At 46.0% G+C, this 23,395-nt stretch overlaps 1 protein-coding gene across 10 annotated transcripts in view; it reads right to left on the reverse strand.

Moving 5' to 3' along the window:
- The window catches only part of RREB1 (ras responsive element binding protein 1), a 176,670-nt gene that overhangs the window by 102,262 nt on the left and 51,013 nt on the right, over positions 1-23,395 (reverse strand). For 3 of the 10 annotated variants that reach the window (XM_075921290.2, XM_006138796.5, XM_025179328.3), the window contains exon 2: positions 220-344. The exons of the other annotated variants lie outside the window; for them this stretch is intronic. The gene's annotated coding sequence lies outside the window, so the exon portion shown is untranslated. The remainder of the gene's footprint in view (positions 1-219; positions 345-23,395) is intronic. 10 annotated transcript variants of the gene reach the window in all.

Genomic DNA, 23,395 nt, shown 5'->3' on the forward strand with positions numbered 1-23,395 from the left:
CAAATTTCACTCCTAGTGCAATGGGAATCTGTTTCTCCCCACTCATTCTCCCATGTTACATCAAAAGCAGGACTGTAGTTTTAGCAAAATTTTGCATCAAAGCTTCCAGAATTACTGGAAGATAAGGAAGAAACAAGCTGGGTGGGAAGAAGAAAGAGTGATGCTATTCAATACCACTGCCTCAAGCAAAGGAAAACCAAAGAAAGTTTTCCAACTGACCTTTTTTAATACCAAGTCTGCCCTGGCTACTGAAGTATTGGTGCTGGCGAGGCCCCAACGGCAGAGAAGTTTACTGGTAGCGTCACCTCACTGTCACCACTGCTGGAGCAACAGTACAGAGCAGCCTAAATGAAAAGAAAAGCAAAAAGAATAAGACAGCGGAACAGGACTTTATGGTGATAGTTCTTTCTGCTCATTAGCATTCAGTCAAAACAGGCACAAAGACTATTTCCCAAAATATCTGACTACACAAACGCAAAGGTAGAATTTTACTTGGAGAAAAATGTCACTTTAAATGCACGAAAACCAGAGCAGCACATCTTTAAGGATACCCTAAGTGAAGGTATACTTTGTTATGAGATTCTGATGTTGTTATTCATATTAGGGTTTGTTAGCAATGTTTGGTGTATTTATATAACTATGTCTATGTAAGTGTAATGATTCATACTTTTGCTTTGTTGAAAAAAATTACCAAGCCTTCACTCTCAAAGACCCTTCAATAATCCACATGCTCAGGGCTTGACAAGCGGCGGCGAACCCCACTCGCCAGCCATGTGGTTTGGCACGCTGCGCATGTGCTGATTGCGCTGCAGTGCTGTGCCGGGCTAAAATCTACTCGCCATGGGCGAGTAGATTGCCCTAATTGTCGAGCCCTGCACATGCTTATTTTTCCTCTATGAGAGCTTAGATAACAAAATACATACCTACTAGGGATATTAAATATCAGTTAATTGAATAACCTCATGAATTCTTATCGGTTACTCAACTATTCTCTAGTCCACAGGGGGTGGGGCTGGCAGCCAGTGTGCTCCAGCCCCACGCCTGAGGAGCCCCCTGCCACGCTGCACTGCTGCCTCTGTATCAGAGGAGGCAGTGTGGGGTGCCAGCTGAGAGCCAGTTTAAAAACCAGCTCCCCTTGCAGGCCAGCTGCCCGTCAACTCATGGTGCTGCCTCTGATACAGAGGCAGCAGTGTGGAGTGCCAGCAGCCCGTCTAGAGGGGAGTCTGAGCTCCTGGTCCCGGCATGAGCTGTAACTGAGCCACGCTGCCTGCCTACCTGGCTCCTAATACACTTTAAATGCAGAGCCTCAGCGGGGGAAGGTCACAGACTTGGCGCAAGCTGGGACTGAGCCAGGCTGCTGGTCAGCCTGCTAAAAAATGTACTGGCAAGGGAGGCGGGAAGGAATGTGTGTAGTCTAAAGCATGAACCTATAAGCTTTAGCTTAGCAGTTAATCGACTACACTATTACATCCCTAATACCTACCCTAAAAGTATGTAGGATTGGTCACATGGGCAAGTTAATGAGGTTGAAGAAAATACAGCTCTCTGATTCACAATTGTGTTATTCCAAGTGGATAATGTAACTATACTGAAACCAATGCCGTTATAGTGGTGCACAACTAACATGATGCACTGGTGAACCTGTCCCCTGACATTTCTTAGATATATTCACCAGTACACTCTAGCCACCCTATGCCACTTCTGACACACAAAGCAGCCCTAGTGTAACTATGTATTTGATGCCTGTCTTGTCTTTTGTGCTTGATTTCTTAACTTTAAGGTTGCATCAATGTTTCTGTATTGTACAGTTATTTACAACTGTGCACAGTAGGTGTGAAACATTCCCACTCTGATTGGGTAGCATTTTGCACAAGTGTCAGTGATTACACAAGGTGTGAGGCACTAGAGAATCAGATGATAGATGATGATCACTACTAATACACCCATACTAAGGTCAGGAAGTTGCTGAAGAGTGTAAACACCCTTCCCAAACTGGCAGCAATTGCACTCATGAACAGAGTATAAAACTGCTAGTTCGTGACACCAAAATCTAGAAGAAGAAACTCCTTACATCCTCACTGCTCATTCTGTTTCTCGGTTTAGCTCATTTAACAACCAAGTCCCAGGAAATAGGGTTCTACCTGTTTCAGTATCTTCAAGAACTTGCTCAAGTGAAGAGGAGATCAGGACTCGAAAGAATCTGGATAATGTTGTTTGCAACCTTAAAATTATCAGCTACACAAGCCAGGGCAAACAAGCAAGCAACAAACTGAAGGCTCACAAAGATCAGAAAGGAGTTTTTCATCCATCTTCTCTCTGACCCCTCATGCTATAGCATGTCATGACTGGAAATGAGGAAGCAGCTGCCTTCCTTCTAAGCAGGAGGAAATGACAACCATCAGGGAACGAACACTGGATTAGATGGACCTTTGGTGTAATCCGGTATGTCTATTCCTATATTCCCTCTGCTTGTTAACGAGAGACACAAAAGCATTACTGTGTCTGCCATAAGAACTGCTTTGCATGTGTTCTGAAAGCTAAGACAGCTGTGTGAATGACTTAGCGTTCCAGGAAGTAGATGTGTTTCTTGGCTTTAAGTCTGGTTTATTTGCTTTAGACGGAGTGGCAAGCCATGCAAGTTCCCTTCCTCCCAGAGTGGCACTGGCTGCAAGGAATACTGAGCTGCTTGAGACTTCACATAGCATCTTTCAGTAAACAGAGGAGTATTTCCCAGTTCTGGACATTATTCTGGTCTTTGGACAATCTTGAATCAAACAATACTAGAACTGGAAGGGACCTTGAGTCCAGCCCCCTGCCCTCATGGCAGGACCCAGTATTGTCTAGACCAGGGGTGGTCAACCCATTTAACACAGAGAACCGAAACAGCGGCGGACAAAATGTGAAGAGCCGCACCAGAATTGTTGGGGGGGGGGGGAGGAGTGCCCCCCCCGAACAGAATTGTCAAGCAAAAACAAAAACAAAACATTTAAAAAGGAGGCTGCCCCTTTAAGATGGCTGCCATCTTGGGTGCCATTTCGAAAACTCCGCAGCTCCAACCTGGTAAGCACAGGAGAGCCGGGGATAAGCGGAGGCCGGGGAGGCTTCGTGAGCTGCACTTTTGGGGGGCAAGAGCCACATGCAGGTTGGCCACGGCCGGTCTAGACCATCCCTGATAGGTGTCTGTCTAACCTGCTCTTCAATATCCCCCGAGATGGGGATTCCTCAACCTCCCTGGGCAACTTATTCCAGTGTTTCGCCACCCTGACCCTAATGTCCAACCTAAACCTCCCTTGCTGCAGTTTAAGCAGTTTATTGCTTCTTGTCCTATCCTCAGAGGCCAAGGAGAACAATTTTTCTCCCTCCTCCTTGTGACACCCTTTTAGATACCTGAAAGCCGCTATCATGCCCCCTCTCATTTCACTGGGTAAAATGTCTTTTCTGGAGAAAGACTGACAAGAACATGGCAGTGTGAGACAATACTGGTGAGAGCAGCACCAGGGACTGGTCCTCAAGTATCGAACCTTGGGGCAGAGTCCGGGGGAGAAGTATTCTATTCAGTTCTGTATGGGTTCTTACATAGCACTCATCATTGTAATAGCTGAGCTCCTGCTAGCGCTCTGTATCTCTTGGGGATGCCTTAGCAGGAGCCTCATGTCTACATTGGGGTGAAGATACAAATCACGCCCCCAAGGAGAATAGCCTTATATATAGCCAGGAACTGTTTCTGCAGGGATGCCCTGAAGAAACTGAGGAAATGCCTTCCCTGTAGTGGCTCCTGGATCCCCTTTCCCTCACTATGCAGCAGTGAGAAACCACAGTTGCCCTTTGTCCTTGGGGAGGTAAAGGGGTACATGTTAGAGCCATCTAGTGGTGTGTTCTGATGAGTAGTGCCTCAGCTATCAAAGCAGCACTTGGCACTCACACTGGCTCAACCAGGAAATCTCTTTTACTGAATCAACTTCTGTTGCTGAGAGAGAGAGGGAGAGAAATTTTCGAGCTTGCACAGAGCCCTTCTTTAAGCCTGGGAATGGTACTCAGGAGTGTGACAGCTAACTACAAGATGGAACAGATTGTCTACTTATGCTAAACAATCTGTCCCATCTTATAGTTAGCTGTCACATTCTGAGTACCTTTCCCAGCACTGAAGAAGAGCTCTGTGTAAGCTCGAAAGTTTCTCTCTCTCTCACCAGCAGAAGTGGATCCAATAAAAGATATTACCTCGCCCCACCTCGTCTCTCTAGTATCCTGGGACTGACTGGGGTACAACACTGCTTTCGATCAGGAGAGACAGGTTGGGACTATAAAATAAGGAAACATGATCTAAAATGCAGCAGGCAGAGAGGCTTATCATTGGCTCTTCTTGTTTGCTAACAAAACTAAAATGAAACAAATGCAGGTGAACCATAATATAGCCAGATCATTAATGCGAACACACTTTGGAAAGGCTGTGTATGCCGAGATGTCGGCTACTGCTTTAAAAGGAAAGGATGGCCAGGCACTGTATTCCAACTTATGCAAGGGATTTCTCATCCAGGAGCCTCTACCATAGAACAGATGGATTAAATCTGGAAGAACCAGGTGGAAAGCCTGTGGTGAAAAGCAAGAAACAAACAAAATTTAGAACCCAAGACAAAGTGCTCCTGGAATTGAAAAATGTCTGTGGGGGCTACTTGCAGGCAGAGCTGGACAATGGTGACAGAGAGGCTGAAATCCCACACAGTAAGCCAGTCCGAGCCACGGGATTCCTGCTGTAAAATGAACAGGACGGGAGAGAGAACCTGAGGAGAGGCATGATGCTGCAGCTTTGCCCTTTAAAGGCAGGCCAAGAGCAGGCATCTGTGTTTCGTGCAGTGCAGCCAGAGCCTGCAATCAATTGTTTCTGAGGGAAACTACAAACCAGGACTTCTGTGTCTTATCAATTGGTCATGCAGATGCATAGGCATCCACTGAAATGACTCAGTAGGGGACAATTGGTCTGGCTGTTCTTATTACAGCATGGTGAAAACAGCAGTCGTAGTAATGCAAAGACGAAGGAAAGCCACAAACTGGCAATGTCGAATTGCTCACTGGCAATCAGTCTTTGCACCTGTTGGTTGAGGAGGGGCGGCCTGTCAGTCCCAACTGGTGGATCAGATGAGCAGAAGTGTATCAGACATCACTCTTCAGTTTAAAACCCTGCCCTAAAGCTGTTCAGGGCGTCTTTCCTCATGGATTTAAGATGAGAGGGTTTGAAACTCAGATGTGCGTGTCAGGCACTAGTTTGTGCAGCACTTCATGTCCTAACCTTGCACTCTTTGCCATGTGGCTGGAGTTGTGTTGGCTGCAACAGGAACAGGCTGAGGAAGGATCAGAGGAAGGCTGGATCATCAGTGTGAAGCATGCACAGGAAGCAACAGCAGATCTCCTGATAATGCTTTTGCATGGGGGAGAGGAGGGGAGCCCTGGTCTGGTCACGATTTTTTACCCCCTTAGAGGGATTTTTTTTTTTAAGAGACTCACTAAAGGCTTGGCTATATGGGAACTTTTAGCAATATTGTCACTCTGGAAGCATCATAGCTGAACTGCAAAAATACACTCTTATCCCAGAATAAGCGTCGACATGGGGAGTCTATACCAACACAACTATACTGATATAACTATGCCAGTCAGTTTCCCTTTGTAGGCAAGCCCTAAGTGGACAGTATAAGCATAGTTTGCCAAGGATCCTTGAAGAAACCCTGAAATTCTGCTGCTGGTGCAATGCCTCTGCCACGACCCATCTCCTTTTATTGCAAATTCCAGTTTCCTCTCTCACCCCACTCTCATTTGGAAACACCTTACATAGTGCACACCAAAACACTTTCCACTTAACGAGATAATTTAGTAAAACGGTGCCTGTCACTACAAACTAGGGGAATAAAAATATCTGGGATCCCACTTATGATTTTATCATGTCGTGTCTATAACCTGATGGAGCCATGTCATAATGAGCATCACAACTTTTGTTAAAACAAAAAGTGTCGTATGTATGTTTCTAGCCCTCAAAGTTGTGAAGCAAAGCTGGAAAGCATGAAACCTACAGGTAAAAAACAAAAAAACCCTAGAAATTTATTTTTAAAAGTCTTACGCCCTCAATCGTGTGTGTGTGCGCGCGCTCATGCAGGAAAAAAGTTTATCGGATCAAATTGTTTTAAGAATGTGCAGCTCTTCTCACTGCTCTTTTCCAGGGAGTGTGCTTTGCTGACAGGATTAACTACTGCCAGACTCACAAAGCTGGGAGACAGCTGCCACATGGCAGCCATTTATTACAAAGCACCACTCCTTTAAAGTCAGGAAAGAGACAGACCCTCTAAATTTTCCATTGTGTTATCAGCAGGGTTCCCCTGCTGCACAGGCTTTAGCCACTAAGGTTTTTCTAACCACACACTTCCTTTTCTCCCCATCATCATAGTCCTGTTGTCTTCTCTTCCATGAACATAGGAGCTTTCCTCTCTACTGTGTATTCCAGACCAAAAAACAGAACAACCCCCACCCAACCTCTTAAAACGGTTACAAGATCAGAATTTCTGTATAACTCACATACACACTAACTCACTCCTCCACCTGACAATAATTTTTAATTAGAACGATTTAATTTAACACCAAGGTACTATAATAAAAATTCTGACCCCACATATATGATTTCTTACCCATGCTGAAAGCATGCTTCTTTACACCTGCCCTTTAATTTAAAACATTGACTATGGATCACAGAACCCTATCGTAGGCTGCTCTCTAAACCACTGCCTAGTGCCATTGACCTCCTCCTAGCCCACATGACCACGACCGACCGGGCAGACACACATTTCTTTCCTTCTTGGAACAGCCTAAAACCTGACCCACTTACAAGCCACTATCCAGCACTCTTGCATCTTGTTCTCTAAATAAGTTTGCAGATAACATCATTCCACTCTGAGCCAGACACGCCAAGGTATCACACCCATTATTTCCATTTAGATTAGATACTCAATTGTATGTTAGTCATTCCCTCTCCTTCTGTGATTTCCATCCCACATCCGAGATGCAAGCCAACTATGTAAACTTAACTTTGTTCATTCTACATACACTTGCTACATATGAGAGAGAGCAACAGGTCACTCAAACTGAAGCTCAGGACTCTCTCTTTCCCCCTCTCCCTCCCCTCCGGCAAGGAAGAGAGAAAAGAACTATTCCAGAATAAAATGTATTATTTTCATTGACAAGGTGAAATTTTTCTAAAGCAGTTGTATTACATGTGGGCACATCCATGCACTCATTTAGGTGGGCAGGACTACGGTTCTCTGTAGAAGCTTACATTTTGAAATAAACAGTTTAATATGGTTTTCTATTCAAACGAGATACATTTAATTATGAGAAACTAGCACACCCAGCCCACATTGCTCAGGTCATTAAGGAAGGGCTCAGGGAAGTGGACTTGGGGTGTGCGATGTAGGTGCAGGAGTCAAGGCAGGTGCTTAGGGGTGTGAAGGGCTCAGTACAGGGAGCTGGGGGTGTGAAGGTGTGGAGGGGGGTGCAAGACTCACAACAGGGATTTAGGGAACAATTATATTCCAGGGTAGAGGTGTGGGTGGGTTTGGGGGATGCAAGACTCAGGGTTGGGGATAAGGAGAGGCTCAGGGCAGAGGGCTAGGGGTGCAGGAGTCAGGGAGGCATCTGAGGGCTCAAGGTAGGAAGTGGGAGGGGGGGAGTGCAGGAGGCCAGCCAATCCCTGGGGCTGGTCGGAGCAGCAGGGGCCATGTCGGCTCACCAGCATGTGAACTTACACACATACAGTGGCCAGCAACGTTCAGAGCCCCACCTGCAGCTGGCTATTCTCTTATGGGTGCGCCCACTCCCTTGTGGTCCTTTTGCAATATAAAGGTGCCTGCTAGCAGACTCTTCCCATTGTGTTTTAGGAGAAACAATTGTATTCCAGGCACATCCCATTGTCCTGGCACAACCAAACCCTTGCATTGCTTTAAGCTGTAAGAGGAAGCTGTATACCGAATTTGGTGGTCCTAGCTCTTATCATTTAGAAAAAGTTCTTGAACAAAACAGACTCACAGAGGGACAGACAGACAAACTCTCTCAACTATGTAGCAGATGAAGTGGACTGGCAGCTATGCCTTCTGAAGTATGCTGAGATGCAAAATAATATTGCTGTTTCTTAACGCTGTGCTCCAAGAATTGTCTTGGAAAAACTATTTTTAAAAAGGACAACAAACTGTATGTTTTCATGAATATAAGAAAATGAAGCAAGAATGTTTAAATTAATTCGGAGCAGCTGAGCAATACACTTTCCTCCAGGATCAGCAGGGCTTCCACAGAACATCAGCGAGGGCTTCTTTTCATATCCAATGACGCAAAATGGGCAGAGACTGGAAGCTCATTGGGGAAAAGGCTTTCTTTTTATTCTGTTTGCATAGTGCCTAATAATAGTGACCATGACTAGAACTCCTTGGTACAACAACAGTACGTGAACTTGATACCTTATTAATTATTATTATAATAGCAATTTCTCTTGGAATTCTACAGTTTGCCGGCTTTCTCAGAGGAGCTTGGGAAGAATTCTCAAAAAAGGTTCTTTTGAATTTGGCTTACAGGATGGCAGGACACAGAACATCTCCACCTCCACTCCCATCCCCAGTTGTATCCACTGATCTTCTAAATTCCTTGTAGTATTGCTTTTGGTCCAATGGACTTTATACAAAATCCACAGGCACTGCAAAAGGATTTTACGAAGTACACATGCCTCGCCTCACAAGACCTACAAGGACTCCAAAGAGGTCAGCACAGAGCTCAGAGAGCTCTGTAAGTTCCGTGGTGCTAAGCGAGAGAATGCCAGAAATCAGCTGAGGAGGCCTGATAACCACTTGAGGGACAGGCTGCTCCTGTAATGCTGTAAGTTCTGTGATCCATACCTGCTGAAACTCTGTAGCAGGAATAGTTTTAAGTTCACGGAACAAAAGTCATTTGGCTCAAAGAGCTAATATCTTTGCTATACGGAGGGTGCAAACAAAACTGAAGTCAACAGACTTGTGACCACCTGTGTCAGCAGTGAGTTTGTCCCTATGAGCGTAAATCCTCTGATGAATGTACCAGTAAAGCTTTTCGTGATCATTAAGCCATAGCCCTGGTGGTGTGCAAGGATCCTAGGAAAATACACAAGATTCCAGTGAATGACACAGCCATACAGGAAATAAGACATTATTGGAATTTGGGAAGCATAGTTACAGAGAATGGCAGATTGGAAACTGAAGTTAGAACCAGAATAGCAAGAGTGAAATAAATGTTCTGGAAGAATAATCATCTGATGAGACTGGACATCTCTCTCCATATGTATACAATTTTTTTTCCTGCGGGACGACAGAGCGAAATCATCATGTCACTCTGCATCTCCAGGAGCCCTGACCACATGTCCACTCTATAAAATAGGGTATATATGTGGCTCCATCCCCGTGTGCTCCCTGGAGCAGCTTCCGCCTGCCTTTGGGCCCCACTCCCAGACTGCCTGACCCATGCACCTGCCATGCAGCTTTGTTCTATGCGTCCTGGCCAGTGCTTGGGGACCACGCTGCAGGTGTCCCCCGCGAGCAAGTGGCTCTGGCATGTGCCATTGACCCTGGCCCAGTGTGCTCTCCCAGGATCTCTGTCTCTGTGCGCCCCCTGGAGCAGCGTCCGCTCCCAGCCTGCCTGGCCCTGCTGTGTGACTTGGCTCTGTGTGGCTCAGGTGCGCTCTCCCAGCAGCCCCAGGGAGCGGGAGAGGGGCAGGCTGGGACTGCCACACCTTGGCCCAGCCCTCCCTGGCAGCTGGGGAGAGAGCCAGAGCTGCTTATGCTGGTGAACATAGTGAGCAGAAACACCACCCCTTTCTAAAGCTAAAGATTCAATTCTGACTTAAAAAAAATCTACATTTGGTCAGTATTCAACTACAGCTATGAATCACAGACATTCAAATGATGAACAAATAACAGACCTTCCAATTTTGATGCTACAGGAGAATTCTGAAAGATGCAATTTTCAGGGTACATTTTAAGAGGTTCAGAGGTTGAAGCATGTTTACAGGCCTGGGAGGGAAAGATGAAGGTAGAAGATGATGAGGCAGAAAAAGGAAGTTCATAGATGGACAATGTGGGATGCTGGGTGGATCAAAAGGACTATTCATCAACAGAGAGACTAGCAAAGGACCATACAGAAAGGGCTACTGTAAAGCTGCACTACTGTAGTGCTTCTAATGAAGACACTCTAAGCCAATGGGAGAGTTGTTGGCTTAGTAACTCCTGCCTCTGTGAGCAGCAGTGTTACATTGGCCGGAGAAGCTCTCCCGCTGGCTGCCTGCACCGCCACTTAGATTGCTATAATTTACATCACTCACAGGTCTGTATTAGTGTCACCCCGAGTGGCGTAAGTTATACCGAAGTAACCTGTAGGGAGACGAGGACTCAATTATGGAGCTACATAAGAGGAAGAACAATCACAGCAGTCTATCTTTCTACTCATCCTCACTGTAAATACTCAATATGAAGAGATTGTAATTCCTAGCATATGATGTTCTACTTGTTTGTAGAGCCCTGCAAATCCACCAATATTCGCTTTATATCTATGTGTAGATGTGGATATCCATAGTTCATTTTTGTAGATAAGGACATGGATACAAATTTTATATCTACACAGGGCTCTACTTGTTTGGACCAAAATAGCACCCTGTGAGCTGTTCTTTCCACCAGCCTTACAGCTATTAGGAAACATCAGGACAGTTGCAATGTGCCTCATTCTAGACAGACACTCCTATATTTCCTGGCAAGCTGGTTGAGTGTTTGTTGCTGGTCCTAAACCATCCTGGACTCTTCCCCTACAGAAAGAAGGAATTCTACTGCTCAGACATTATATCTACAGATGATAAAGACAACTCTTTGAACAATCCATTTATGAAAAAGGTAACTTTCTTCCTTCTCCCTTTGAGGTACGTATTGAATTCCTAAATATAGCTTGTTTCAGGCCTAACAGCCACAATTACACTTATGACTGAATCTAGAGACATAAACACAAGGTAATCATATAAAATATCATATGAAAAGAAAAAAGCAAAGTCCTCTGGCAGGATGGTGTTAGTTTGTTACTGAAACTAAATTAATCAGTTTTCAAATTACATATATACACTCTGTACATCAACAGTTAATGTTAATTCACATAATGGTCCTGCCATTCAAAGGCACTAGGATGAGCATTGTGTGTGAGAAACACCCTCCCCCCCGACACACACACACACACCGGTTCCAATTCTAAGATTAAGTTGTTTATAATTCCTGACGACATGGGTTGGTTCTGCATGCACTTATACCAGTTTTGAGCTGGTTTATGTTGTAAAGTGTAATTTCATTGAGTTGAGTGCTGCCACTCATAACTTGCACCAAGGAAAGAGGAAAAAATCAGGCCAAGAATATTTAAGATGAAAGAAAGCAAAGGTTTACAGAATGCTTGACTGAAAGGCCAGTTGGACAGAAAGATGACATTATCATTCAGAAAACACACACACACACACACACACACACACCCCCACTTGAATTTGTACTTTTCTGTAGAGACACAAACATAGCAAATAATGAAATGATGGAAGCAAATGCTCCAAAATTAGTCTCCTTCCAGTTTAGACATCATCCCCTCGTAGTATAATGTTTCAGTGAGATCCTAATAGAACAGAGCTAATTAGGGCAAGGGAGATCGCCTAGTATAACTGAAGAGGTTGAATCTCTGGATGAAGTAGTAAGTATATATTTGAATTAGTTAAAACGAGAAACCTGCAGGGGAAAGTAATACCACCAGTTCTGAATCAATGTTATCAGTATGATGTGGCAGCAATCTGGTTAACTAACCTGCTAATTTCATATACGGTGATGTGGTTCAATTTATCTACTAAGAACTGGGCTGAGGCCACTAGACTCATTTCACTTGTTCCCTAATTCAGACTTCAAACGAAGTTTCAGAAAGCAAGAGAAGGTAACATCATCACTTGTCACTTAACCCCAAGTCAAAACAGCATCTAGGGTACATCTTAGGAACGTTAAATTGCAAGTAATTTACTAACTGAACAGTCGATAGGACACCTCCCTAGGGCTGTTGCTATACTTCAAAGGCAAAAGCACCACATGGAGCCTGGGGTTAGCGGGGGGGGGGGGGACGACTTCCCCACTGACCCCGAGCTCCATGCGGTGCTGCCACTTTGACGTATCTCCATCTCTACACACACCCCTTTGCTGCCTCTTTCTGATAGAGGCAGCAAGGGATGGGGGAAGCGACTAGTTGACTCGACTATCTGATAAGCATTTGCTTATCGGATAGCTGACTAGTCCTTCACATCCCTAGTACATCTACACTGCAATTAGGTACTCACACTATCCTATGCCAGCTGTCTTGGGCTTGTGGTGCTTTTTAACTGCAGTGTAAGCACTGAAACTTGGGCTGGAATCTGGGCCCTATGATCCTGCAAGGTGGGAGGCTCCAAGAGATCTTGGCAGCAAAAGCTCAAACATCCAATTAAACTGCCTCTGTGCCCAAGCATCACAAACCCAAGTCAGCTGGGAATGGCCAGCCATGGATACCTAATTGCAAGATAGATATACTTAAATAGGTTCTTCCATATGTAATTACTATGATCCTGTACTATTTACTATATATTAGAGAGTGTGCATCTGTCTGTGTGTCTATCCATGAGTCTGTTCATTCAAGATTTCCTCCTAAATGGAAAGACCTAGGGCCTCCAAATTTAGTTTGCAGCTTCCTCTTATCATAACTTAAAGCAAGGTCAGGGTTTGGTTGTGCTGGAACAATGGGATATGCTTGGAATTCGATTGTTTCTCATAAAATGGAAAGACGGGTCTGATAGAAGGTAGAGTTATACTGTAGAATGACCACAGGGTGGGGACAACAAGGGACTAGAGATGGGGACCAGGACTGCTATAACCCCATTGGGCCAGCAGGAAGGTGGGGTGGAGACAGGGACATCTATTTACTAGGGATGTCAATAGTTAACTGGTTAACCAGTGGGGCAAGGAGCTGCTCCAGCCTTGTTGGAAGGGGGCTCCAGGCTGGCCATGATGGGGCTGCTGCAGCCTAATCCAGCTGGAGCGCCCCCCTCCCCGGCCCAGTTTAAGCGGTTAACCAGTTAAACTTAATATTTAACTAATTAAACAGCATTTTACATCCCTACTATCTACTATATATTTTAGAGAGTGTCTGTTTGTATGTCTGTCTGTCTGTCCCCCCCATCCAGGGGACATGCATCTCTCCCCCACTGTGTCCGCAGCAACAGCAGCGACCATGGAGAGGCACTTCTAACCCGGTCCCAACCTGCTGCAGCGACAGAGGGCTGGGGTTCTCCTCTTTCCCCGAGACAGCCTGCATACTGAACCCCTGTTTCCCAGCCCCACCCCAGAGCAATGATTTAAATGCAGGGAAAAAAAAACCTTATTTGAGTTAAGGACCTGAGCAACGCTGGGTAAATCTTCTAATATAATTTATAAAGGTAAATAAAACACACACAATAAACCAGGGCGGGAGGGGGAACACGATTTACAGGATGAACTTTGTTACAAACACAAAACACTACAAAAAAATAGGAACTTCAAACATATCCCATAAAATTCTGTGCGTGTCATCATAGTCAAAACTACAGATGCCAAAAAGTCTGTGGATTCCCCACCAAATCCTCTTATAGCCAGAAAATATCACAAACAAAGTTATTTCTGAAATAACAGAGGACTTTAAAATAGCAGCAAGACAGCTCCTAGAAAGGTGTGTGTATTGGGGGGGGAGGTAATTGTGAGGATTAGCACATCTGTGAGGGAAGTCAGAAGTTCTATCTTGGCTGTGTTTCATACCTCACTAAACCCAAGGGAGTGATCAGTTCATAATTGTGCTCCCTAGGGTGCCTAATTGCTTAGCTGCCTTACCAAAACAAAATGACTATGCCAGCGTAACTCACACTAAATAACAGAAACACTATCCAAAGAATAGCAAAACCATGTTTGTTCTTTTATACTAGAACCAGCAAAGATTACATTTTGGTCGCATATGGCACACACGGAACTCAGAAGACCTAAATTTGAGCACGTCCTTGCTACTAAATTGGTAACAAATGCTCTAAGCACTCTTTCCCAAGACACCAATACTGTCATAGCAGGGAAAAGAGAGAGGAAAAATTCAGTAAATAGAGATCAGATGACTTGAAATAATCATTCCATTCATTTAAACTCTTCTCCTAATTACTGAAGGCCCTACAATCAGGAAGGAGCTTCAGATATAAAAGTTGAGAAGAAAATAGCTGATTGGATTCTAGAGGCATTTGAAAATAAAAGCCCCTGTCAGTAGCAGACATGATTGCTTAAAAGCTTGAGAAGGCCACTGCTGGCTGTAAAGTAGCTATGTATATAGTCAAGGAAGCCTTGTTTAAATAGTTGTTTGTGATGAAACAAAGAGTCCAACTCTCCTCTCACATACTGGTTTTATAGCAGCACAATTTCACCACGCTCAGTGGAGATGCTCAAGATTTACACCAATGTAAGCGAGAATAGAATGAGGCCCAACATCTTTCAAAGCACTTGAATAGCGTAAATAAGAAAGAACCCTTCTCAGCAAGAAGACCCCAGTTCTTCCCTGTCTCTTTATCTTTTCTTAACAGTTTACCATGCAGTAATAGGAGGCAACCCCAGCTGCAACAACCTACACTTTTATCTTCTGCTGACCAGGCAACGACACAAAGCTGAGTGCTGGATTTCCTGCTGGTTGCCGAAAGGGGCTGTTCGGCTTGTTTAAATATTGCTTGCCTTGAGAGCTTTGGAGTTGTGCCCAAGCAATGTACTGTATCTTCCCAGCATCCATTTCAGCATGTACTTTAAAGGTCTCTAAGTTCGGTGTACTATGCCCTGCCTCGCTGCGGGAGGGGCCTGATGCCTTTAGAAAAGTCATCTTGGTTTTTTTTCAAATCTATTCACGTGCCATGTTCTGGTGCAGAGCTAACAAAGGGTCCCCACCCCCACACTGAAAAAACACCTCACATTTAATTCAACAAAGGAAAATTTTCAAGCCATTTAAATCCGAGTAAAGTATGTTCTGGTATGAAGTGTTATTGCGAGGAAGAAAACAAATGTCATGTATTGTCTATGAACGGTTATCAATGCTCAGGGCACAAATAGCCTGAGATAAAGCAGAACCAGCAGCAGTGCATTATTTTCAATCACAGAGATGACCTACAGCAGCGGTTTCCAGCCACCAGTCCGCAGATGGGTGGCAGGCCACGAATACCTGCCTGACAGGCCGTGGCACTCTGCCAGGGCACGCCCCCAGCTGCTAAAAAGCCCCGCCCACTGGGGGAGCTCCATTTTCTATAAGGTGAACGCCTGTGCGTGTACTAAAAATTCTCCTCCCACTCTCCCTCCCATGGTGAGCGGTGCTGCAGACTGCCCCGCGTGCCACAGCTGGAGCCGGCCCGCAGTGAGGCTGTCCCTACTGTGGCAGCCTCTCCTGCCCCGTGGCAGCCATGTGGTCCGGTTGGCGGGGCTGCTTGGCGGGCGGCTACCCTATGTCCTTTCTCTTGCAAGCAGCGTGTTCAGCACCAGGGAGTGGAGCTTTCGCAGCCATGAGCATCCCAGCCTTTATCGATACTGAGGAGGATCAGGTTAGAGGCCTCGGGGAGCCATGCTGGGTGTCTGCAATTACCTCCCCAACTCCAGCAGGGCCTGGCTTCCCCCGTGGAATCTCCCCTGCCAGCTCCGGCCTGCACCACGTCTGGCTGCTTCCCAATGTTCTGGGGTGCAACAGCTGGCAGGACCAGTAGGAATTGTGCAGGGGGAGCTGGGCTTCCCAACACAAACCAGCAGGAGTCAGGGGGGCGTTACTACTGTCCGGCTGTCAGGTAGGTGCCGTGGGCCCCAGACACGCATGGGCCAAGTGACCCTGCAGCTCTGGGTCCTGACTGTCAATGGCCTGGGGAGGAACTCTGGAGCCTCCAGAAACATGTGCCCACCCCTGTCATCTGTGTCGCAGACACCGCCGATCCCAGGCACGTGTCGGGGGCTGGGCTGTTGCCAAGCCTGGCAGGGCAGGGGTAGGGTCTCCTCTCGGACGTGGAAGACCAGTTCGCTGCACGGCGAGAGGACCATGCGGAGCCTGGCATTACAGACTTAGAGCAGCAACAACCCGGGCAGCAGCACTCGGCTGGTGGCTGGGAGGCAGACAGGGCTAGGTGAGGGGGGCAGGGCAGGCACTGGGGGCTCTAGGGCGGGACTAGTGCTGGAGGACTCTGGGGGCAGAGAGCTCTAAGAGGCAGAGGGCTGTTACTGGGGGGCTCTGGGGATGGGACTAATATTGAGGACTGGGGGCAGGCTCTGAAGCAGTTGGGTGCAGTGGAACTCTGGATATAGGAGGCTGGCACTGGGGGCTCTGTTGGGGGTCTTTAAGGAGCAGGGGCTGGCACGGAGGCATTTGGGATGAGGGCTGGCACGGGGGGGGGTTGGATACAGGGGACTCTGGGGTCAGTGGCTGGTACTGGGGGTAGAGGAAGGGTGGGGGGCTCTAGGGGTTAGGGCTGGTACTGGGGGACTCTGGAGGCCGGGGCTTTTGGCAGATGGGTAACACTGTATTTGCATATTCCTTATGCATATGCAAACATGCCAAAAGTTTGTGAATGGATTTGCCAGTCCCTGGTATCAAAAAGGTTAGGAACCACTGGAGCTACAGTACAATGACTCCAAGTTACACTTGGTTTAAAAAGTCTCCAGATTTTCTTTTAAGCCACACAACTATTTGTTCGGGACAGTGAAATCCTGAGCCCATACGACATGACTACTAATCAATCTACAAATGTGGCCTGGTGAGTGCATGTCCATGTGAAGATTACACAAACATCAGTGATCACAGGCCAAACATAAGCCTTTAAATTTGCAAGGACACACCTCAGGAACAGCAAGGCCAGACAGACTGAGAAGAGCTGATTCATACTTCCTGAGGCGGTCTGATTCTGTCAGCATGATCCTGGGTTGGAGGGCGAGGAGGGAGCGGGGGAGGAGTCTGCTGAAATGGCATTGTAGTGGCACAGCATGATCACAGTGCCTCTTCACTAAGGATAAAAGTCAGATAGCCAGTTCAAGCCTAAGAAGTGGGAAGTGCTGGCTGGAGAGCTAGAGAGGAGCTGTGACCGTGATGACTCGCATCACTTGAGCAGGAGGGTCTTTGTGGGCTGAAATTTGGGAACCCTGTTTGCAGACAAGCAAACTTATGAATTAGCACCACATAAATAAGTCAATGTTCTGCAAGCTGTCTGTACGTCCCCTAATTAAACAAATAACTAATATACGAAACACAAATGGGGCAAGAATTAATGCAGCTAACACTCCTCTACAAAATCTTGGTAAGCAGAGATTAATATGAAATCTAGCCTCAGAATAACAAAAATGTAAATAGAACATCTCCTTTGCTTCTTCTACCAACTGAGGTCTATTTTAAATTATGTTTCTATGAATTTATGTGTAGTAGGCTCCCCTCACCACTTCTCTCTCAAAATTCAAATTTAATAACTTTTCTATACACATGCCTCCTTCTCTCAAAAGGAAAATCATCCAGCACAAGCCATTTCAAAATGTTCCGTTTACAAAATTATCATGTAGCCATGAGTCAACCTTGATAGCAAGGTCAATGAGGAAATAACATTGGCTAATAGCATCAGTCCACATTGGCCCAAATGCAACAAAACACGGCAAACCCATTCAGCACCCTAAAAGACACAGTCCTTATCACCCCAGAGCAGGTTAACAGCTGATATGGACACAGAAGAGATAAAAATCCAGATTTAAAACTTTCTTGTGAAACTTCTGAATAGAAGATTCTTGGAAGGAAAAGCAATGGTGTACATCTCATAAAGAACTTTCAATGAGGTGCTACTTAACATGCTTTGCTGAGGATGAAAGTATAAAAATATACATACACCCACAAATACAAATATGTTTAAGACTACTATTGCAAGGAAATTCAAATCTAGAAGTGAAAACTTATCATTAACGCATTCTGCGATGGCTCAGTATTGAAGCTGGGGTGAGAAATCTGTGCTTGAATGTTGCATGCTATTCTGTTTCTGTGCTCTAAAAGCTATAGGTTCAATGAGGCAAGTTAAAGATGAAGCATCAGCAAGTTGAGAACAAACATGTGGTCCAGTTCTATTTTCATGCCACCCATTTTTTGGAACTTTTTTTTGCATTCCTTGTGCTGCCAAGGCCTCTTTTCATTTAGGAAAATCCACTGGAAATTCATTTCTTCAACAAAGCTTTTTGACAATAGTCCTCCTAAACAAGAAATATATAATACTAAAGCAATAATCTCCACCCTGCAGGCTCATGCAGCATAGTATTCCTCTGAATAGGGGAAAAGTAGAGAGCGAGTACCTGTTACAAACTGCTTGGTCTTCTACTTATTTAACCTGGGCTTCCAGTCATTCATTCTTTGCTCAAGCATGATAAGATCCAGTTAAATGGAGTCTGAGGTGTGAAAAAATTCCCAGGATTATAAACTTTAGAGAGTTATGGTGTCCAACCAGTTCTGAAGTTGTAGCCACTATACTGGCTACTGCCATAGCCAACTAGCCACACTCAACCGGCCACATAGCCACATACTGCTAGTAGCTAGCGCAGAGGTTGGCAATAATTTTTGCCCGGGGGCCACTTCAAAAATGTTTAAAGTAGTCCCGGGCCATCCCGGAAGGGGTGGAGCCTAAACAGGAAGGTGGGGGTGGGGGAGCCCCTTTGGCCCCCTTCCCACTAGGCACCAATGCCCCGGAAGAGGCTTGGCACGGTTCCTCCCCCCCCCCCCCCCCCGGGCGAAGCCTTCTCTGCTCTGTCCCTGTCCTGCAAGCTGCACACGGTGCTTTGAAGTGTCATATGCTATTCACAGGGCGGGGGCAGGGTGGAGAAGGCTTCAGGCACTCCGCCATCCCCAGGCCCTAATTGGCCTGGGGACAGGGAAGCAGCAGGGTCTCCATAAGCTGGATCTACCCCCTTGGCGGGCCAAATCTGGCCCGCGGAGGCCCTTTTGCCCACCCTTGGGCTAGCATGTTGGACTCCATGGTTATAGAGTGAAGGCTCGTTGGGTTCAGGGGTAGGGATGATAGATATCATGTATTTTAGTAATAATATAGCCGCAACAATTTTTAGTGGTTACACGGCTACCAAAATGCTCCCTGGGGGCAGGGCCAGAAGTATCAGAGGCAGAAGCGTAGGGTGGCAGGTGGAGCCGGTTTGTGAGGGGAGCTGGTTTTAAAAGGGGCTCCCCGCACAGACTAGCTCCTGCCTGCTGCCCCATGCCCCTGCCCCTGATACAGAAGCAGCAGCACGGGGCAGCAGTGGGCCCATGCTCCCCGCAGACAGAGGCTGCTCTGGCATCCAGGACCCCAACCCCATGCTGCTACCTCTGATAGAGAGGCAGCAGCCTGAGAGGATGCGGGGGAGAAAGACAGGCAGCTCCACGGTAGCCGATACATGCAGGGAGCTGGCTTGATAGCCAGCTTCTTGCATGTACTGGCTCCTGTCTGCCCACTTCACCATCCGCACTGCTGCCTCTCAATCAGGGGCAGCAGCAGGGCCGGCCCAACAACATTTTGGCACCTGAGGCGGGGAGCTCAAATGATGCCCCCATGCTCCCTCACTACACCAGCAGCAGACACAATTTTTCTACACTTTGGGTCCTAGCGGCACCCCTCCCCACAGTCTGGCACTTGAGGCGGCCGCCTCAGTTTGCCTCATGGTAAGGCCAGTCCTGGGCAGCAGCGTGGTGGACATGCAGGGGGAGAGGCTGCTCTGAGGGATCTGGCTCCCCTTAAGGACCAGTTCCTGTCTACCCCCCATGCTGCTTCCTCTGTGGGAGGCAGCAGGGGTAGGAGGAGGAGGTGGCTTTGTGGGAACCGGTACCTGTGGAAAGCCAGCTTAAAAGATGGCTCCCCATGAGCACCAGCTCCCGCCTCCTCCTTCCCCTTCTTCACCCATCCCTTGCAGCCTCTGGCGATGTGGGTGTAGTCATTTGCATTAACTAATAAACCCAGGTTAATCATTTAAACGACTATACGCTAACATCCCTACCTTACACAGAAGCAACATTCTACGGTCTGATTCTCTATCCGCAGAACCTGGAAGTTTCACTCATAGTGGTCACAGTTTAGCAGTGGATAGGAAACCAAAACGTAGAATTTAGGGAGCAAGGCATAAATAACGTTCAGAGCAGGATAACGTTCAGCGCTCACCCGCTGATTTTGCATTTGAATTACTATGCTCTGTTACAGCGAGACTATTTGCCGACTACACTGCTGCCTCATTTCACTCCACAGGGATACAGACTTTGGTGCAGGAGAAGGAAGGGAAGCACCACTTACAGCAGCCAACCAGTAACCATTTTTCCATCGGCCTACAACAATGGTTTTCAGCCTCTGGTCCGCAGGCCCCGTGGGGGTCTACAGATCATGTCTACTGGAGGGTAGGCAAAATATGGCCTGCAGGCTGGATATGGTCAGCCAAACATTTTCCTCTAGCCTGCCATGACCTTCTAGGCAGGGGCCGCTAAAAGTCCTGCTGCCCAAAAGAGCACTCAGGCAAGCTTGCCTGCCTACCTGCCACAGCCGCAACCACGCTGCTCTCGGAAGTGCCACACCTGGATGTTGGTAGGAAGCATGTCTCTGTGTGAGCACCCCTTGGGGGAAAACCAGCTAATGGGAGCCATGGGAGCAGTGCTTGCAGGCACAGGCAGCGCACAAAGACCCGCTGTCCTCTGCCCCCAAGGGGTGTGTAGAGACAAGCTAGCCAGCAGCAGCCAGCCGCTTTGAGCAGCATATGGAGCCATGGCAGGCAGTTTGTTTGCCTGTGTGCCCTGTTGTGCCACCAACTGGGAGCGCCTCCAAACCAGAACTAGCATCTCTCACCCCCTCATGCACTGCCACACACATTGCACCACCTCCTGCACCTAAACCCCATCCTGTACCTAAACTCCTTCCCAGAGCCTGCACCCCTAACCCTTGCCCAGAGCTCCCTCCTGCACCCAAATTCCATCCTATACCTCACACTCTTTCCATTAATATAACAGAAAAGTGTGGCGTGCCCTCCCACTCTGCCCCTGGTCTAACGGGTGCATGAAAGATTGTTGTTGCCATAACAGTGGTTTTCAACCTAGGGTCTGCAGAGTAATACATGTAAGATTTCCAAGGGGGTCTGCATGTCCATTTGAAAGTTTTTTTGGGTCCACAAGTGAAAAAAAGGTTGGAAACCACAGGCCTAAAATATTATCCCTCCCACTCTCCCCATGTCTCAGGAAAGACTGACTGGGAGGCACTATTTTGTTTTAATCGAATGAGCAAACAAGGCAGAGTTAAGTAAGCAGATTAACAGGGTAGAGTCACTAACTCTTCCCCTCCCTTCTGACAATAGAAGCAAGCTTCATAACAAGAAGCACCACTCACCTTCACAGCAGCAGCAACAGAAGCCCTTCTGAATCACTGCCCTTTGCAATTCAAAGCTATCTTTTTGGCCTTTTTCTTTCAGGCCATTGCTGTTCACATTCATTCCTTCTATTGGTCATGTTGAAAACTTCTGCCACTAATAAAAAAGTTATTGCCAAAATCATCATTTCCTCATATTCCCATATCCTTGAGAGACTTAATTAATTAGCAGACTGACCCAATGAAATGCTGAGCCCCAAGAGTCCAAGCAAATGGTTTCTTTCAGATCTTCCTCCATTTTATTTCTGGGCTAAAAATGTATTAAGTACAAGTGTAAGACCCTGAAAGTAAGTTTTGCATATTGAGTTAAAAATGAAAACATCTTCACTGGTCTGGGATTAAGGAAACACTTAAAATGTAAACAATTTGAACATCTCTGGAATGAAATGTTAAGTTCAGTGATAAGCAAAGCTTAACAGCTGTTCAAAACCAACAAGAAAATAGAAAAATATCTGATGCTACCTTAATTTCTCAACCTCTGACCTAGAAGAAGAGCTAGTACTGTCAAGGGCACACTACTTGCTAGGTAATAGTCCTAGTTCTAGTTTCGCAAATCATGAAGAAAAGGAGATGAAAAACTGCTTTGACTTTGGTTGAACTAAATTTTATATACATTAAAAGGCAAACAAAACTTTGATGAACTAAAATGTTTTGAAATGTTTATCTTTATGACACCATGAACACTAGTCCAAAGGAAAAGTTCAGAAGGTTATTTCTATGTCAAACTACCTGCAAATCTGCTTTGTTATCTAGAACTTTCTGTTTAACATAATAAGGATGGATAAATGGATAGATAGATTCAGTAGAGGTTACTTGCAGAAAAAAGATACACATTCAAACTAAAATCCTTCCCATCAATCCAGTGTTGTTGTTTTCACATGGAAACATTAAGTGTTATCAGGAAGAAAGCAGAAAAGGAAAGTAACTGGTGTGAACCAACACTTGTGTCCTAGAAAAGCACAATGGTGGCTAACAGGGCAGAACTTCTGTTTGCACAACTACAACACTCACCTCCTAAGAAACTACTTCCCATCTTGCTCTTTTGCTATCTGCTCCTCAATGGTGTTCTATTTACTGAAGTTTAAAATAAGTGGAGGCAACTGATCTCTAACCATGCAGCAGAAGAGTTGGCTAATACCACGCCAGGACCCTACCACATGTACAAACCACTAACGAATAAAGCTGGTAGTGAATTGCAAATTTTTGCCTAAATGAAGTGCTAAAGAGGGCTCTCTCAGTGACATGCATAGGTTGCAGACCTACAAATCCACTCTACACAGTCAGATTTACAAATATATAGATGCTCTACGCATTTGCTTCCACCTGGTGGATTACTGAAGGTAGAAACTTCAGTATTTTTAAAACAACCATGTACAACTCCCCCTAAAATTAGTCTCCTGCGTAATCTATGGGCAATTATACCACACTGCTATAGTGGGGGGAGGGGAGGAGCCTCACTAACCATACATTGACTTTTTTCATTTCAGTAGTGCATTTTCTGGGGAGAGTCTCTGGAGTAAGGAAAAAAAGTTTTAACTTGTATTGTACATTCTCTCGTAGCAGGGAACTACCCACTGCAGTATCACACTACATAGAAATTAGCAATGTGTTTAATAAACTAAAACATCTTTGAAGCTACCGGAATTATAGAGCATACAAATATCAAACAAACAGATAATCAGTGAGAGCATTTGAACTAACCCCCCGCACCACAGACACACGCAAAAACTCCTTCTTAGACCTTACTCCTTAAAAACCAACTTGAATGAGCAACTTGCTTGTCCTTGCTAAACTAACTGCAGTTGTAGTATAATCAGTATACCATAACCCCTTTTGGATTATTTGTTAAAGTGCCAGCCTTCTTCTGTCTCAACA

The sequence above is a fragment of the Pelodiscus sinensis genome, chromosome 2, assembly GCF_052426305.1.
Source record: "Pelodiscus sinensis isolate ZL-2025 chromosome 2, ASM5242630v1, whole genome shotgun sequence".
Lineage (NCBI taxonomy): Eukaryota > Metazoa > Chordata > Testudines > Trionychidae > Pelodiscus > Pelodiscus sinensis.